The following is a 19944-nucleotide window of genomic DNA, read 5'->3' on the forward strand; positions in this document are numbered from 1 at the left end:
AGGGAAGAGGCAAGGGAGGCAAAGTGTTGAGATGAATGTCCATGAACATCATCCCGTTCCCTAACGCTTCCTTTCCTGATGCTTTCCATGAACAACTTCCTTATTCAGGGAAAGAAATTGTAGCAGAAGTAGGCTGTGGAGTTTCTGTTTAAAGAGTGGAGAGCTAAGGTTAATGTGGGTGGAACTTTCTATCCTATGCAGACAGCAGGGAGTTGGCGGGGGTAGTGGGGTTGTGGTTGGAATTGAAGAATTCCCAAGTCCAGTTGAATTAAAAAATAGAAAAAGCTGTCAGTGAGTGCTTACTATGTGCCAGGCATTATACTTTAGTCAATCATTTAATCCTCATGATGACCATATGGGGTGATTTATCTCTCTCTTTTTTTAAAGAGGAAATTCCTTTTTTAAAAGATTTTATTTATTCATGGGACACACACACACACACACACAGAGAGAGAGAGAGAGGCAGAGACATAGGCAGAGGGAGAAGCAGGCTCCATGCAGGGAGCCCGATGTGGGACTCGATCCCAGGACTCCAGGATCACGACCTGAGCTGAAGACAGGCGCTTAACTGCTGAGCCACCCAGGCGTCCCAAATGGATAAAGATATTGAAGCTCAAAAGTTTAAGTAAATTCTCGAGGACACACAGTAAGTGGCTTTCTCTAAAACTATGCTTTTCTTTCCAAAGAGTTACCCCCACCCAAAGCCCATGCACATGTGCACATAAGCACCCCTCACTCTAGATACAGATACATAAAATTTCGAAAGCCATCCTAAGGCTCCTATTTAAAAAGTGACTTTCATATCTTGCACAGTTCTTCATTAGTGAAAACTGTCTTTGGATGAGCTTACCTTTCCCACGAACTGCGGTTTATTGGCTTGGCAAAGGTGTCAGCGAGAGTTTGGTTGTGGTTTATTTCCCAGCTCCCAGAGAAGTGCTCAGTCCAGAAAACGACCAGCTGTCTTTGTGGCAGCCAGCAAGCTGGCAGCAGATGAGGAGCAAGCACTGAACAAAAGTTGGATCCCCTTTTTCCTTTCCTCCCATTCCTTTTGGGGCTAAGTTCTCACTTCCGTTCCCTCCTCCATGACGGAATAGGACCAGTCTGCTGCCTCCCAGCTCTCTGTCCCTTCTTCAGCCTTGGCCACAGAGCTTGGCCACAGCCTGGGAACTCCATATCCACCTGCCTGTGAGTTTGATTATAGTCAGTGTATTATTTGAAGCTCAGAGGAGAATATCTGTTGTATTTCCATGAATGTTGAGCATTTTATTTTTTTAAGCAAAATCAATTTATCTTAGACATCATATATTTGCTAAGAATAGAGTCCCTGGAGTAGGGACTCCTTAAGTCCCTTAAGTAGGGCAAGAATACACTAAGGCTATGCACCTGCTGGAATCCAAGTAAAATCTGGGGCCACAGGAGGAGTGGGAACCAGGCTATTCCCAGGCCAATGGTGGCAGCAGAATGCCCTGACCTTGCATTAGTGCTTCACCATTAGTGTGATTCAGCTAAGCCCACTTCTGACCTGCTCTCATCTATGGCTCAGTCTCAAAGTTTCCATTTCAAATTCCCAGAAGTGACAAACCAAAGGTCATCACATGGGCGAGATGGCCACCGCTAATTGAATCAACTGTGGACAGGGTGCCCCCAAAATGTTTTGTACCCCCTATCATTTTACTCCAATATTATTATTACAGCTAAGATGAGATCAGAATACCCAGAAGGGGTGAAGTCATCCTGCTCAATACTTATCCTCAAATGCCTCTGCTGTAAATTTTTAAAATTAAAGAACATTTAATTAAAAATATTACAATATGTACTTCCTGGTTTTAAAGCCAAGTGATCCTTCCTCCATGGGGCAAGAAAAATAAAAAAGAACACAAGAGGAAATCAAAGGGCAGGAAGCCAGGTTTCTAACCTGTCAAGAATAGGTATTATCGGGGTATAGATATCAAGTCAGACTCTGGACTGCCCTAATTTCTTCTGGAAAAAAATAATGAAAACAGTGTAGAATGATGGATATTTTTGCAGCCAATCACCGAAGCTGGAATAGTAACACCTCTGTACTGAAGTAGTCAAGAACATCCAGGGCAGTGACTAGTGCATAATAATAGATGTTCAATAAATGGTAACTGTGATCATCAACTACTGAAGGCAGAGCTCAGCAATTACATAGGACTAAGTACAAAATAAAGTTGTTAACGGAATAACTGATAACCCACCGTGGCCCATGGAGAGCAGAAGGTGGCTTGCTGGAATGGACTCAGTGAAGAACAGACAGTCTGGATTAGCAGAAAGAAAGCTGGACAGGAATGACCATGGTAGCGTTTCATAAACACTAGTGAGTGCACCTGATATACTAAAAAGAGAAAACGGAATCATATTAAATGCTCAGTTAAAATCACAAGAGTAAAAAAAAAAAAAGAATGGAAAACAAAAACAGGAACAAAGAATAGGGCAACAAATAGGAAACACTAACAAATGTGATGGATAGTAATCCACCTGTGTCAATAATCACTTTGGACATCGATGGCCTAAAGGAACCAACGAAAAGACAGAGATTGTAACAGTGGATAAAAAAAACAATACCTGACTCTATGTCATCTACAAGCAACCCACTGTTAAAAAAAAGTTGTGTAATGTGTATTGATTAAAAGCGGATAGAGGAAAACATACCATGCCAACACTAACCAAAGGAAAGTGGGAGTAGCTACATTAATCTCAGAGCAGATCGCAAACTAAGAAAGGTTATCAATGGTGGGTAATGATGTTTGTGTGTTTGAAAACCCTCAATGTGTCTCCAAATTCAGAGCTTCTGAAGAGCCTTCTCAAAAAGTCCAAAGGAGCCATTTTACAAAAATCTGAAATCACAGATAGCATCCCCGAGAGGCAGGTGGGCCAACTTTATTGTCTCGTGGGGGGATAGGACAGGTGGGTTTGGGGACTGAGCAGGCTGGACAAGTTTCCATGGAAGACTCAGGGGTGTTTCAGGCCAGGAGGATCAGGTCCCTCCAGGCACCTGCCCACTCTCCTAGGAGCTTGGAGAAGACAGATGTCTGCAGGAAGACATGCTGCTGGGAACCCCAGCTCCCTGGTGGAGAAGGGCTGCACGGCAGGAGTCAGGGGCTGAGGCCAGGGTTCTGCTATACTCCCAGGAGAAGCCAAGGGGAGCCAAAGGTGGGCTTGATGGGGCAAGGGTCAAGTCTAGCTCTTCTGGCTCAGAGGTTTCTGTAGCACAGAACAGGGGTCTGGGGAGAGGTTCTCCCATTCTTGATGGGCCCCTGTACCTGAATGACTGTTGCCTTTGGAGACAGAGCTAGACTCCAGCCTCAGCTCTACCTCAAATTATCTGTATGACTTTGTGCATGTTCACCTCTAGTCTGTTTCCCTCATCTGTAAAATGGAAATAGTAATATAAGGTTGGGGTTCTGGTAAGTGTGCACCAAACATGAGTCATTATTATTAATCAGTAAACCTTGCCAGAGCAGAATCGCATCTCTTTCCTCAGCAGATCTCTCTAGGGCAGCTTGGCTCCACATGGGCTCTCTGGCCTGATGGGCTGAATGACATCCATATGTCTGTCTTCAGACCTCTAATACATTCATCCATCTCTGCTTGCTGGTGAGCTCACCCGTCAAGTTTCTAGTGTCATGGTGAAGAACCCAGATTCTAGGGTTGGAATACTTGGGTCTTTTTTTTTTTTTTTAAGATTTTATTTATTTATTTGAGAGAGAAAGAGAGAGAGCAAATAAGAAAGAGAGAAAGCAGCAGAGGGAGAGGGAGAAGTGGAGTCCCCGCAGAGCAGGGAGCCCAATGTGGGGCTTGATCCCAGGATCCTGGGATCACGACCTGAGTTTAACTGACTGAGCCACCCAGGAGCCCCCAGAATACCTGGGTCTTAATCCCAGTTCTGCTACTTGGTAGCTGTATGACCTGAGGCATATTAATCTCTTTGTGCTTTTGTTCCTTCATCAGTTAAAAAAAAGCAATTTTAGCATTCTTGCCAGGAGGTAATGAATTCATACATGTAAGATACTGAGGCACCCAGTATTGTGAGATCCTGCTCTTCCTCTCCAAAGGAACAAGGACGGTACAGTTTGGGTGCTGAGGGGTCAGCTAGAAGTAAGGGCCTTTCTTAAGAGCCTGCTTCCCTTTCAGACCTGCCCCTGCAATCAGTCCAGGGTCCCTTTATAGCCCAGAGACCTAGGAAAGGCAGCTGGCTCTTGGGGCCCTGAGGGAGTCTGGATGACGGAGAGGGTGTGGACTGCCCTTCACCGGTGGCCCAGTGGGTGTTTGCTCAGCCTTCCAGTTTCCCATGCAGAAGCCCATCCAGATTCCCATCCAGGTGTGAGGGGAGCACAGTTGGCTAATTAAGCTGAAAGCAGCTTGAAGGTGCCAGGGAGAAAGTGGAGACATCTGTTCCCTTTTGATCATCAACTGGCTCCTTTGTGTTGCTTCTTTGTAAGAATGAGCCCCCTCCACCCAGCTGAAGACCAGTGGGAAGGACAGGAGGAGCTGTGATGAGAGATTTTCTCGTCCCCCTGTGTGTGTGCTTTCCAGGCCTGGACTTTTACTTAACATCTACCTGGTGGATTTGGTCCATTACCATTTGAAGAGAGCATGCAGAGCTGATTTTCTTTGAACTCAGTTGACACAATTTTACTGTCTCTCTCCTCCTCCCCCGGCTTCATTTATTTATTTGTATCATGTAAGGAGAGCTCCATCCACTGCCCCATCCAATGGGGAACTCAAGGTCATAGTCTGGATTATTAAGGGTGACAAGTGATACAAAATTTAAACGAAAGCTCTCATGTGCCTGGGTAACTGAGGCCAGCATAGTTCATTCAAGATGCAAGCACCACTCAGCTCTTCTCAGGGACAACGGATCCAAAAACCAAAGGTTGCTGGAAATCATCTGTTTCTTTGGTCTGTAGTGAAGCCAGAGATGGGACTCACAGCTTTATCAATGTTCACTGTGCCCCCCACCCCGCTTCGATCACTCCTCCAGAAAGAGGAGGCAAGAGGAAAGGCAACTGAAGTTCATATATTGACTGTTTATGAAGTACCATTCAGTGAACAGTCAATTCTAGATCTTCCCGTGTATCTTATTGTTCATAATAAGAGCTAATATCGATGGAGAGGTTATACGTGCCAGACGTTGTTCTAAGTACCTTTCTCTGCAATTCACAGGATAACTGACTTCAGAGTCACATCCTGAACCCAGGCCTCTGATCCAAGCCCATGTCATTATCACATGCTATTCTGTGTTTTTTTATTTTATTGATTGATTGATTGTATTACTGATTTTAAGCTCGTTAGTTGTCCTAGCCCTATACTTCAGGCTGTTACTACCATCTTTATTTACGGGCTGGGATACTTGGTAAGGCCCGAGAAGGTGAACTACATCAGTAGCAGGTGAAGAATACAGTTACTGGGTTCCTGTTGCTGTTACTAAGGTAATATTGACACTGGAGAGTGAATTTGCCTCAGTTTCTGTTACTCATTGAAAGCACCACTATGACTGTTAGGTTTGAGTGCCAAGAGCAGTTGCTTGGCCCCATAAGTATCTGTTGAGAGCGTGAATTCCACAGCCGCCTACGTTCTGCTCCTCCTCACCGCACTAACCTGTGGGCAGGGCTGTTCGGGCAGGAAGGCTCTGGGCCCTCCAGGGATGCCCGCCCCAGCACCCCCGCAAGGTTCACGAGGCAGCCTGCAGACCTGCCTTTCACTGCCCATGGCATATCATTCCGTTTAGAAGACATGCAAGGGAATAAGTAAAATAAAGATATGACAATAAAATAAAAACTGGCTCAAGCTTTATGAATTTTAACCTTCAGAAATGCTTGGCAACTACTATAATTTAATGTTTCTACCGAGGTCCAGAAAGTGTGTGACTATATCCAATGGAAATCAGTGTTTCACAACTGGGGGGCTTCTGGGATGTCTTCAGTCACAACCATCTCAAAAGAAAGGTGTATATTACCCAAAATGAAAGGGACACATTTTTTTATCAGAATCAGCCAGTGTCCATCACACCCTACTTGTAAGGGAAGGGGCAACTGTTGCTTGTTTCAGGGTTTGCTGATGCTCTGTTTGTGGGGCTGTTTGGATTTGGGGGGATGTGCTCCCTCTGGGCCTGTCTAGTTGTTTCTTCAGATAATCATCTCTCTCTCCCTGCCAGGGTATTCTCTGTGCTCTTGGTAAATCTGGGAAAGAATTCAAGAGCCTCAGTGCTCTCCTTGTGGTCTGAATAGGGTTTTAGATTCTCCCAACTGTCTTCTCGAATCAGGTGGTAAAATTAGACACACTGAGTTTGTACAGCTCAGTCATGAGCTGGGTGAGCTTGGGCAAGTCATTAAGCAGTTATTATTATTATTTAAATTTGAGAAGAAGATCCTGAAATGTAACCCTAAGAATTGCTAAAGACAAGGAGTAAAAATATATTCTGCTTTTCCACTGTTGGATCCCAACTCCAGACCACATTGAGCATGTGCCCCGGGGCTGGGGGTGATGTCTGGGAGTGTAGCTCTAATCCTATAGCCTTCTGCTCTATTTTAAACATTCCTGGGGCACCTGGATGGCTTTGTTGGTTAAGCATCTGACTCTTGATCTCAGCTCAGGTCTTGATCTCAGGGTCGTGAGTTCAAGCCCCACATTGGGCTCCATGCTGGGCATGAAGCCTACTTTAAAAAAAAAAAAAAGAATTTAAAACATTCCTGCAGAGCTTGCATTGTATTTTATAATATGCCCATGCTTGTTTTGATATAAAATAGTGCTCTCTCTGCTCCTCCATCATTGGATAGGAAATCAACATTCCAGGATGATATTGTATTGTGTGCATCCTGCAATGCTCTAGAACCTTTGGCATCATCTGCCTGTCACCACTCCTCCTCCGTTTCAAAGGCATAGGTGCCTGAGAAAGCATGACCACAGTGCCCGGTGCTTGGTAAGACCTCTTTATTTTTCAATTTGTTTTTAAATCATATAATTCAAGTTTTGAAGTTTTGTTTTTTTTAATTGAAGTATAGTTGATCCACATTAGTTTCAGGTGTACAACATAATGACTGGACAATTCTGTATGTTATAGAATCCTATGCTCCCCACAGTGTGGCTACCTTCTGTCCCCATCCAGCACTATTACAATATCATTGACTATATTCCCCATGCTGCACATTTCATCTCCCTGACTTATTCATTCTGTAACTGAAAGCCTGCAAGTCCTACCTCTCTTCACTCCTTTTTGCCCATCCCTCCATTCCCTGCCTGCTGGCAACCACCAGTGTGTTCTCTGTAATTATGGGTCTGTTTCCAGGTAACACCTCTTTAATGTTGTTTGAAAATAATGTCTGGAGTAAAGGCTGAAGAGGTCAGTAGGTAAAGGGATCCTTGGAGAACACCTGTTTGCCCTTCCTCCGCCCCCAGACCTGCTGCCCCTCTGTTTTGATGTGGTTCCACCCCCACCCCTGGGGGCCAGGCACTTGCTGCTTATTGAGTTTGTCAGCATTTCCCCCATGGATCTCAGACTGACTAATTAGCCTACCCTGCCTGATTGCTGAAGCCACAGGGCACTGCCAGACCAGCACTTTTCCACATGGCATCTGCTGAGACAAAGCAGGGCTGAGCCTTTAACCCTGTCTTGTCTACATTGTATGGGTAGGAATGAGATCACATGGAGGTGGATGTGGGTTCTGCTCCTCGAGACAGGAGATATTTCCCTGGATGGTCAGAGATGGTCAGAATGCTTGTAAAGACTTAAGCCAAAGATTCTCATCAATAGAGCAGATAATTTAGGGGGAGGGTGGCATCTGGTAATTGAAATTCTTATTCTCAGTTCAATGCAAATTTTATTAATAATTTCTTACCATCTAACTTGGCCTTTTGGTTTGAAAGAAATCAGTCAGTCAAAAAAAGTCCAAGCTGAGGATCAGATAGCTCTCTCTTCCTCTCTCTTGGATTTCTGTTTCCTCAGGCCATCACAGCCTGGGGTTAACAGTGGGTCATGTCACCAGTAATCTCCTATGTTTTCTTAGCTCATGTCTCCTCTTCCTAATGCCGGACCCCAATCCTTGCCTGGGCCCCTCAAGTGTTCTCGGGTGTACCCAGGAAGTTTCCCACGAAGCTCATCGGTGAGTCTGGTCAGCTGTTGTAGGTTTCCATGGGACGCTGCTGCCCCTGGGCCAACTGTGTATGTCTACCTCTGCCGGACACTGCCATGGCCACAGGGCACTCCGCCTCCCCACCGCCACCACCTTATGCCACAGAGCACCACAGTCTCCCTCTGTGAACACCTGCTCTCCCATGGAAGCATCAGTAAATGCTCCAGAACTTTTAAGGTGCTAAAGCATGGCAGTCCGTGGCACAGTTGGAGGGAAAAGCTGTCTCTACTTTGTGCTTCCCAAGCAGCCCTGCCTGCAGCTGCTGCCTTAAAGAGCAGTCAGGCATAGGGCTCTTTTTTTTTTTTTTTGGCTCTTTCATTTTTTTATTGAGGGTCCTCTCTTCCCTGGGGATCAGGATAGTGTGAGGTTAGAATCTGGGGAATGGGTTCAAACTGATTAGGGTTTGAAGCCTCATTCTTCCATGCAGTAATTGTGCTGGAGAAAGTCCTTTACTTCTTTGAGCTTTAACACCTTTATTTGTGAAATAGGATTAAAGTAGTAGTACCTGATTCAGGATTGTTTAGAGGCTAAATGAACTAATGCACACAAAACTACATACGTGCCATAATGCTTTGTGATGTCAGCTGATGTTAATTAGCTAATTGGGCCCAAGGGATACAGCTCAGGGACCGGGCAAGGACAGGGCCAAGTGACAGATTCTGCACTATCAGCAAAATCAAACGTCCTCTCTTACCTTGAGGACTTGACATTGGGTCAAGCTTTTCCTTATCTCCCTTTTCCCTCAGGAAGTTCACTGCCAAAAGCTCCTTAGATCTCATGATGATCTCCTAGAGGCATCACCAATTTGTCAGATATTCCAAAACATGAACGAATCCCATAGGTGATATAGCTTAGGCTCAACATGGGACCATGCTCCCCATTCATCTGATTGTATCCTTTTGTCTATGCATCTAAGCAAATGGGTATTTATATGTTGCCATTTGCTGTATTTATGTGTGTGTGTGTGTGTGTGTGTGTGTGTGTGTAGCTACTTGCTAATTGAAATTCTTATTTTCAGTTCAATGCAAATTTTATTAATAATTTCTTACCATCTAACTTGGCCTTTGGGTTTGAAAGAAATCAGTCAGTCAAAAAAAGTCCAAGCTGAGAATCTTGGACTTGCTACACACACACACACACACACACACACACACACACACACACACACATTTAATTATAGTCACTCAGTTCTTTGATGTTGTGGTTTAAAAATCTCCCTGGTGAATATTAACAAGGCAGGAAACAACCAATGTTGGAGAGGATGTGGAGAAAGGGGAACCCTCTTGCACTGTTGGTGAGAATGTGAATCGGTACAGCCACTCTGGAAAACTGTGTGGAGGTTCCTCAAAGAGTTAAAAATAGACCTGCCCTACGACCCAGCAATTGCACTGTTGGGGATTTACCCCAAAGATACAGATGAAATGAAATGCCAGGACACCTGCACCCCGATGTTTCTAGCAGCAATGTCCACAATAGCCAAACTGTGGAAGGAGCCTCGGTGTCCATCGAAAGATGAATGGATAAAGAAGATGTGGTTTATGTATACAATGGAATATTACTCAGCCATTAGAAACGACAAATACCCACCATTTGCTTCGACATGGATGGAACTGGAGGGTTTTATGCTGAGTGAAATAAGTCAATCGGAGAAGGACAAACATTATATGGTCTCATTCATTTGGGGAATATAAAAAATAGTGAAAGGGAATAAAGGGGAAAGGAGAAAAAATGAGTGGGAAATACCAGAAAGGGAGACAGAACGTGAGAGACTCCTAACTCTGGGAAACGAACAAGGGGTGGTGGAAAGGGAGGTGGGCAGGGGGTGGGGGTGACTGGGTGATGGGCACTGAGGGGGGCACTTGATGGGATGAGCACTGGGTGTTATTCTATATGTTGGCAAATTGAACACCAATAAAAAATAAATTAAAAAAAAATCTCCCCAGTGAGCAGAGTTGTGTAGTAGGCTCTGTGAGAAGATGCCAGTGAAGGAGTTGGCCCTTTATGCTCAAGAAGACTTATCTGAATGGGGTATCAGAGAATGTGGATTTGCCTCCTGGAAGGCCTAGTCTGATAACAAAGGCATGATATTGCATCTTGGAAGAGAGAGGTTTTCCAGAACAATCTATGAGAGCCACTGTGGATACACTGATATTCTTTGAAATCAGGAATCTCCAGCAGACCTACTTGGCTCCAACTTTCCTGGCAATGAGTATGCATTCTATTTCCTTGCATCCCTCACCTCCTCTGCCATATGACAGGACTTTCTACCATGTTAGTACCCTGTGATGCTATTGAAGGAAGTCTGCTCAGGTTAATAATCCAGATGGGATAGAACTTGGTTTGGGGTGTGGGATTTGGGTATCTGCTGGGGTTACTTGTGTTTCAAAGTCTTCAGCACTACTCTGGTATGGGAAGTAAATGCTCCCTTGAATCCCTTCCTATACCTTATGCTCAGTCCTTGCCTGAAGATGCTATTTTACCTGCAGAAGCTGACGGTTCTAAGTGAGCTCTGATCTGAGTCACGACTGGTCCAGAGAAGCAATCGTGTCTTCTGAAGCACATTTCTAGCCCCTTTTCCACACGTGGTTTGTGATGTATGGGTGCTTGATACTCCCCTATAGGCATTTTAGATTTGGTGGGCTATGGTGAATACTCAATTCCTTTGACAGTACATGTACTCATGTACTTCTATTTCTTCTTTCCTACTCAAGGAACTCATGGGTAGGTGTTATGAAGAATCTTTGGGAAAATCCTGTAAGGACTAGAAATTCCTGGCAATCACTGATGGATTTTTTTCCCTTTCTTTTCTTTTCTTTTTTAAAGATTTTATTTATTTATTTATGAGAGACACACAGAGAGAGGTAGAGACATAGGCAGAGGGAGAAGCAGGCTCCCTGCAGGGAGCCCAATGAAGGACTCGATCCTAGGACCTCAGGATCATGATCTGAGCCAAAGGCAGATGCTCAACCACTGAGCCACCCAGGTGCCCCAGATTTTTTCCTTTCTAAAGGGTACAGAATATACTAATATATTATGGCCACTGTTCTTAAGCAAGATATCCCAAGACCACTGTGTCCTCTAAGTTATATGCATATCTGCTTTGAGGGAAAATGGGGAACTTCTCCAAATCCTCTGCTTGGGGCCTCATGTTTAGGCAGATTTTTACACAAGCACACACATGAGCATACACACACATCTTCAAATAGATTAAGGGAAAGGAGTCCCTTTGAAGTTTTAAAATAAAGCAGAATGTTGTAATGTAAATTCACCATGGGGTTGAATTTTATCCGGGGGCCCATATCTTTTCTCAGCAACCTCAAAATGACGAGTAGAGCAAATCACTATTGTATAAATCAGACTGTGATCAGACACTAGGGATGGTACACATTCCACATGGAAAGGCAGTCAGAATCAAACCTTAAAAAACTGCCAGCCAAATGTGCAGGAGTTATTCTGAGCCAGAAAGAGCCATGCTCCTGGACTCCCCACCCCCACCCCCTATCCCCCACCGGCCTCACAGCAGGGAACCACTGGCTTCCCTGGCCTGTGCCCTCTCCCTCCTTTGCTCTATTCTTGCTGCTGTCTACATCTTCTGGTTCTTTCGCCCTATCACCCTGCACCCTTACCTCATTGTTCAGTTAGGTTTTAAGACCTTCAAATGTTGGAGCGGGCAGCTGTGGCCTTAGATTTCAGCTCCACCGATTCCTATATGCTATATAGCCTAGCTGTTAAAATTCTCTGAACTTCAGTTTCCTGATTTGTAAAACTGGAATAATCATATCTTCTTCATGGGATAAGAATAAAATGATAATATATGACACTTAGCCCATAGCCTTGCTTATGACATGGGTTTAGTATATGCTAGTTATTACTAGTTTTATTATGAATATTTATTCACTCATTCATCTGACATTGCCTTCTCTGTACATCCCTGTTAGCTGACACAGAGTAGGACACAGCATGTGTTAGCTGAATGAATCAAGTCAAGAGGAATGAATTCCTCCTTAGGTTGTGGGACATATCAGGAGTCAGTGCTATCCCTACTTAAGTCAAAGGTAGGACCCAGGAAAACTTGGAGAGCCAAAGAAGGAGCTGGGATTTGGGGAGCAGACATCAGCTAGGGATTACTGCCTGGGGTCTGGGCTCATCTGGGCCCTTGGCTCCACTCTGAGTCTCGCCTTGACTACTGCTCATATCACAGAGGACCCCTCATGTTCATGAATGGTGTGGAGAGGGTCAGGGTCAGCTCTACAGACCTCTGTGCCCGCAGGGAGTGCTGCCACACAACCCTGAGCATAGGTATGGAAGACAGAGACCATGGCCATTTAAATGCCTTGAACATTCCCACCTCTTGTGTTACTTTTGCGGAAAACCGCAGATGCATGTGGGAGATGACCAGCTCTCTGCTCCTCCCTTGTGACCTGACCCACAGAAGCTGCTCCAGCTGTGATCCCGGCTCGTCCAGAATAACCTTCCCTTGGCAGCTCAACACCTCTACTTTCAGCCCTTTTCTTTCTTTCTTTCTTTCTTTCTTTCTTTCTTTCTTTCTTTCTTTCTTTCTTTCTTTCTCTTTCTTTCTTTTCTTCTTTCTTTCTTTTCTTCTTTCTTTCTTTTCTTCTTTCTTTCTTCTTTCTTTCTTTCTTTCTTTCTTTCTTTCTTTCTTTCTTTCTTTCTTTCTTTCTTTCTTTCTTTCTTTCTGATTTTTGCGGTTAATGAGGTCTCCCTTCCACCCTGCCCCTTGCCATTCTCTAGTTACGTGACTCTGGCTATCAACTTTAGTAACCATCCAGCTATCTATTTATACACCACTGGGCTTCTCAGATCTTCCTGCCCAAATTCTTCCATGACCCCTTTCATTTTTCACAACCACAGCAAACAAGGTATGTCTCAGAGAAGATGGTTATTTCTCTAATAAAGAGTCTCAGAAAATGAAGAGACACTGCTGTCGAATAATTAACAGAAACTCTGTTGGGACCCGTGGCCTTAGACTGAGTGTTTGGCAGCTTAGTTAGTGCCCCTCTGGAGGCATCTAATATACTATGGAGTTTTCTCACGATTAAAATAGAACCTAATCATAATGATGCCTGCAAGGAATAGTCCCTCCCTGTCAATCATATTGATCACAGAGCTCTGTATCTCCATCGATTGATTAAGTCCTTCTTGAACATTTGTTGAACTCTGTGTTGTGCTGTTTGCTCCAGGGAAGTGGCTGGGGGAGCTTTTGAAGAATAGATCCTCGAGCCTCACTCTGGGATCTCTGGGCATCCAAAGCTCTCCACCAGACTCTCCTGTACAGCCAAGCTTGAGAACCGGGTGCCGGGGGAGCAGAAGAGAGCAGGTGCTCCTCACTGTCTGGAAGCTCAGCAGTGTGTTCAGCGGGTAGCTGCCGTGTGCCTGAATAGGGCCGGGCACTCTTGCGTCCATAGTAACTCACCTTCTCAGTTCTTTACCTTAATTGCTTAGGTTTCTTAAATTCTAAGCATATAGATGCTGATTCCAAGACTCAGAATCAAAGCTATATGGCCTGCAGGTGCAGGGCTTATCTCCAACCTGAAGCTCTCTGGCTACAAAACCCTCAAATTTTGTACCCTACCAAGTGATTTATGCTAGGAAAAGACACAAGGCCATGTATAATTGAGGGCTGACTCCTTAATCTGGTTGGTCCAGTAGGCGTTTAGAAGGGAAAGGGTGAGATGCCTGGTGTTTGGAGAATGCAACCATTATTCTTCTGAGGAGGTTAAATTAAAGTGGGACCAGATTCCCTCAACACGCTTGGAAAGCATAAACAGACAATGCTTCCTCCATTCCTGGGCAAAATGAGAGCTTTTCCTGTGTTTGACTTATACGTTCATTATAAACAGGTGTGTGTCGGGGGAAGGAGGTGGATGGAGTTGATAATTTACTTGTCAGACTGGGCCTCCTGGAATCTGTGATCCTCTGGGGGATCATTTGCATCTTCCACTTTGTAGGTTTAGAACTTCAGCTTTTTCAGTTGGCTTGGCATTGAAATTCTGGGGAACAGGTCTGCTGTGGCCAATTGGGACTCTGCTCCCAGGGGAATGGGGTGTGTAGGGGAGTGTGGAGTGCTGGTGTGGAAATTTACAACAGAAGTTCTCCCAGCCACATGCACCTGTAGGAACATTGCGTCCTGGGGGCTGGGGGTGAATGAGGGTGCTTGAGAAAGCCCCCACCGTAGATCAGAATATTGTCTGGGAGCCCAGAAAAGAAGCAAAGGGTGTTAGGTATTCACCAGGAATATTGCTTCCTATTTATGCTGAAGATCTTTTTGCCTTATTCAGAATCAAACCACCCATAAATAAGGCAGGGATACCTCAAAACATTCTCTCATTTGTCTTGCTGCACTCCATCCAACACATTATAACAACTTTATCAAGGTAATTTGTAATTAATCAGATACAACTTAGCTCATTGATTGCATGTTTGTCTCCTTGATGGGTCTTTATTTTTTTTTTATTGTGGTAAAGTATACATAATAGAAACTTTACAATTTTAACCATTTTCAAGGGTATAGTTCTGTGGCATGAAGTACATTAGTACTGTTCTGCATTCATCACCCCCATCCATCTCCAGAACTTTTTCATCTTCCCAAACAGAAATTCTGTCTACATTAAACACCAACTGTCCATTTGCCCTTTCCCTGCCCGTTGCGAATTAAGGACACTTGGGTCACCCTAAGAAGGAACTCCTTAAGGGTGTAGCAGTCTGACCTGGGGTTGTATGTAACCAGAGTCCTAGAGCTCCCCTTCACAGATCCCGATTCCATGGTCTGGAGGGAGGTCTGGGGGCCTGAGCTACTCTGGTTGTGATATAGGAAGTCCATAGATTATAGAACTGAGGTTCTTTCAAACCTGGTGCACTAACTGTCCCCGGCTCCCAAAGCCCACATCTGCCTTAAACTCCTCCCTGGCTAACAGATTCAGAAGATGTGTGATTCCTCTTCCTTTTCTCCAGACACTCCATAGCTTCTTTCTGGACATATGAGGAACACCAATTTCTGGGCTTTTGAAATATTTATCCTCTACTCTCTGCTTCCTTTATAATCACTCTGCTGCAAGGCTGCTTTTCTGACAGCCCCTTGAGGGCTGTAAGAGGGATAGTGTAAAATGATTTATATATTTCTATTGACTAAAAATTGGGACAATTCCAGAGAAATCTGAGCTCCGTGTGTGTGTGTGTGTGTGTGTGTGTGTGTGTGTGTAGATGTTCATGTTTATGTTTCTCCTATGTTAAATGGATGTTTCTCAAGGTGTGGTCCCTAAGCCAGCAGCATCAGTATCATCTGGAAACTTGTTAGAAATGGAAATTTGGGGGCCTCATTCCCGACTTACTGAAACTCTGGGATGAGCCCCAGAAACCTGTGACTTAGCAAGTCTTCCAAATGATTCTGATGTGCAGCAAGATGTGAGAATCGCTACTTTAAATACATTGCCTAATTCAACTTTCACAAAAGTGCTGAGAGGATCCCCATAAAGAGAAGACAAGGGAACTTAGAGATATTCAAAATTCAAGATAAGGGGGTGGCCCCCCCCAAATCCCATTGTCAACTGATTTAGGGGCTCTGAAGATCCTGACAGATGGCACTCTTGTTCACTCCCTTGCTTTTCTAGCAGCTAGTTGCTGCCTGTAGAGAAAATTTCCTCAAGCCCTCGCAAACGTAGACAGGGAGGGAAGGACAAAGAGACCAGAAGTGCATGCAGATGGGAAGAAGGGGCTTGGTGTCAGGAGGCCATTTATGAAAAAAGCAGCCAGGAGGTGTCTTTCCACACTGTTTCCCTTTGTCCCATGTGCAGCCAGCTTGCCCACCCTGGAGGGGAACCCTGATTTCCTCTGGCATCAGCAGCTGGCTGTCCTCTGAGGGAGGTGGCAGTTGAGGGTCTGTTGGGGAAGTGTCATTACTCAGGGTGGGCGAGCTCTGAGCGTGGAGAGCTAAAAGGGAGCACAGAAGGCCAGCTGTTGGCTCTGGAACTGTGCAGAGATTGGCGCCGGGGACATTTGGTCTCGGCTGCTGCATCCTGTGACCCCAGGAGCTGCAGCGCTTGCTGTTCACAAGCCAGCTGTTTCTGGCAACTCTGAACAAGCATAAAATTCCTCAATGTTTTTTTCTAGCCCTTAAAGTTTGTTCTGATTAGTGTGAAGTTTGTTAATGGAAAATCTACTTGTCTTTCTGATTCTCAGTCTGGTACAGAGGCTCCTGGGCATTGGATTATTAGCTTACATTTCTCCTCTGGTCCAGCCTGAGATTCAGATGAGCAGTGGTGAATTCACTCAACCCATATTGGGGAGCTCTTGCTCTGGGCCAGGCAAGGTTCAGGTGGTGGGATACAGCATTGAGCAAACAGCACTTTCCCTCAGGGAGCTTGCCTTCTAGGGGAAGCAGTCAGAGACTTTTTGTTTCTTTGTAATAATGGTATGAAGAAGGTGAAACAAAGTGATATGGTGTCAGGTATCAATTGGTGCATAATTGATGCACCATCCTAAAACTCAGTGGTTTAAAACACCACACCTGGCACTATTGTGGCTCAGTTGGTTAAGCATCTGCCTTTCAGCTCAGGCATGATCCCGGGGTCCACATCAGGCTCCCTGCTCAGGAACCTGTCTCTCCTTCTGCTCCTCCCCCTGCTTGTGTTTTCTCTCTCTCAAATAGGTAAATAAAACCTTTAAAAAGATAAAACACTACATTTATTCAATTTGCTTACAATTCTACAATTGGGGCTGGACTCAGCAGGAGGGGTTCTTTTGCAAATTTTGCTGATGGTCACCTGTGTGGCTGCATTGGGCTGGTGAGTTTCTGGGGTCAGGATCAGCCAGGTCAGCTGGGCCTCCCTCTCTCTCTTTCCTCATAGTCTTGGGGCCTCTCACTCTCCATGTGGCTCCTGCACTTACTCTCTCCAGGAGGGAAGCTGCACTTTCTAACTCAAGGCCCTAGACTTGTGGAAGCCTAGGGTCCTGGAAGTGGAAACTGCCAGGACTTCCTAAGGCATAGGATCCCCTCTGCATATTCTGTGGTTAAAACAGGTCTCGGGAGCAGCCTAGAACCAAGGGGGTAAGACTCTGGGGAAGCATGAAGACCTAGAGGTGACAGATCGAGGTCATCACTTAAGGACCATCCCAAATATGCTGGACGAGGCTAGACTGACGAGGTGTGAGGTGGGCTAGTCAGGGGAGGCCTCTCAGAAGAAGTAACATCTGAGCTGAGGCCTGCCTGACAGTGCAGACCAACCGTCTGAAGGTGAAGATTGGGGGTGGACATTCTCTTCGGGACAGTCTGGGCCTTCTCTACCAAATGTCCTCCTCCCCTCTGCTTCCCAGGCAGGAGTTGGATGCAGACCCTCTATTGGACAGGGGTGAGAGAAACAGGGAACTGGAGGGAGGAACACTAGGTGCTCCAGGGAGCCAGTCAGCAGGGAGGGACCAGGTGAGTGGCTTAGGGACATTTTCCCAGACTGCCTCAGGGGCATCTCTGGAGGACAGATGCTGCGTCTCTGGCCCTTTGCACAGAACGAATGGACCATGGGGCTTCAACTCTAAAGAGGCTCTTTGTATGTTCTTGGTGGCACCACTATTGTGTCAGTAGCAATTAGTTTGCTTTTTGGGAGGGGACACCTATATGGAAGTTTCAGGAGTTGTCAAATGTCAAGTGTCATGCTGAGTATCTGGAAATAGCTCCTAGGACTTTTTTTTTTTTTTTTTTTTTTGTAGCAATACAGATAGAATCAAGAAGGATTGAACCAGTCCTTTCTCAGAATGTGGTGCATGGACCAACTGCCCCAGAATCACTGGTGAGCTTGCTAAAATGCAGATGCTCAGTCCCAGTCCCAGATGGGCCGATAGAAATCTATGAGAGACAGGCCCCAGAAATGGACATTTCATAGCTGTTCCCCAATGATTCATATATTTATACAAGCTCAAGAAGCACTGCCTTAAATTTTCTGTGAGTTAAAATTGAATTGCTTGGAAATGAAGTGTAGAATCATTCTTTGAGGTCCAGCTCAAATGTCACCTTCTCCAAGAAGCCTTCCAGATTCCTTTGGAATGAACCTATTCACATGTGACCTGGAGTACTTAGAATACATCACTAAGGTGACCTGGGTGGGGTGCCTGGGTGGTTGGGTGTCTGCCTTCGGCTCAGGTCATAATCCCGGGGTCCTGGGATAGAGCCCCATATTGGGCTCCCTGCTCAGCGGTGCATCAGCATCTCTCTCTCCCTCTGCCCCTCCCCCTGCTCGTGCTCTCTCGGTCTCTGTCTGTCTGTCAAATAAATAGATAAATAAATAAATAAATAAATAAATAAAATCTTAAAAAAAAAAAAAGGTGATCTGCTTACACATCCTCTGCTCTAGGCAAACTGAGAGCTCCTGATGGTAGGAACAAGTTTTATTTGCGTTTCTGTCCTTAGTACTTGGCACAGTGCCTGGCACACTGTAGGTAGAGTAAATGTTTGTGGTGGATGAATAAATGAAAGGAGGGAACCCTAAGTAATACCTGATTCAATCCTCTCCTTTTACCAAGTACCTACAGGGTGAAGCAACCGGCTCTAAGCCACGAGGCTGATAGTGCAGAGGTAGGACTAGTGCCTAAGCTTCCAGAATTCTCATCCAGTTCTCACTACACCCTTCCCCCACTGCCACCTGCTCCCTGAGGCCAACTTCTTCCTTCAGGTGACAGGCATATCAGTTCCACTCAGAAATGAATCCTGACAGCTTCCCCGCCTCTCTCCCAATCCTGCTATACATATGATCCAGACTCTTCTTTGCTACTCCCACTCAGGCCCAACCTGGGGCAGGGGCAGAACTTTTGCTAGAAGAGCTCTGAGAGCATCCTCGGGCCCCACCCCCCAAACTTCCCCAGGACACAGATTTACTTTGTAGCCCCCCAAGTTCCTTCAGTTCACAGCCTGCACACTCCTTTAGTGTGTGGCCATCTGGGCCTCCTCCAGATGAATGCAAACCACTGCTTTCACTTCATCCCCCCTTCCTTATGGGCAGCAAAGGGCTCAGGGTGGGATTTGCATATTGCTAATTACTGTTGATTCCACCGCTAGAGAAAATCATTGATCCATTTATAACTTACAGTAATTTGGAAAGCAATTACCTTCTGGCATCTCCTTTCTTGCTAAAAATGTGTCATTATTTTTTTTCTATGCTTTTTGAAAGAAAAATGATCTGGGCATTATCCATGAAGGACCAGCCTCTCTGTGTGCCTGAAAGAGGTACATCCATAAAATCGTGGAGGGCTAGAACTGCAACCAAGGAATCTAAATCTTATCCAGCGCCCATGCACAGTAGGTGTGCAATCAGGCTTTGGCTGAATTGGAAACATCTTTGTGTGGCATGTGTAATTAATACAGATGTCAGAGGCATCTGCTGAATCTAGGACTTTTCTCCTCTTATGTGTGGTGTGGTGATGGTGGGTATAGCCTCTGGAAGCAAACTCTCCAAGTTGGAACCCGGAATCTCCCCTTTACTATTTTTGAGACTTTAGACAGACATGCCTTTTTGTACCTGGTGTTTCTCATGTGTGAACTGGAAAGGCTAGCAGTGCTTCCTTCCCCAGATTTGATACAAAGATCAAATGACACGATGATTGGTAGAGTGTGCCTCGAAATGGTAAATATTGAATTAATGTTAACGATTACCTTTCTTTGGTTCTAGGAGTTGTTGGTTATGATTCATCAACTTCTTCCAAACTCCTGTTAATAGTGATATTTTGACCTCCTCCTATAAATCATGGCATCTAGACTGGTAAATCCTTTCCAGAAGGTTTTCAATTG

Source organism: Vulpes vulpes, chromosome 15 (genome assembly GCF_048418805.1).
Source record: "Vulpes vulpes isolate BD-2025 chromosome 15, VulVul3, whole genome shotgun sequence".
Classification (NCBI taxonomy): Eukaryota; Metazoa; Chordata; class Mammalia; order Carnivora; family Canidae; genus Vulpes; species Vulpes vulpes.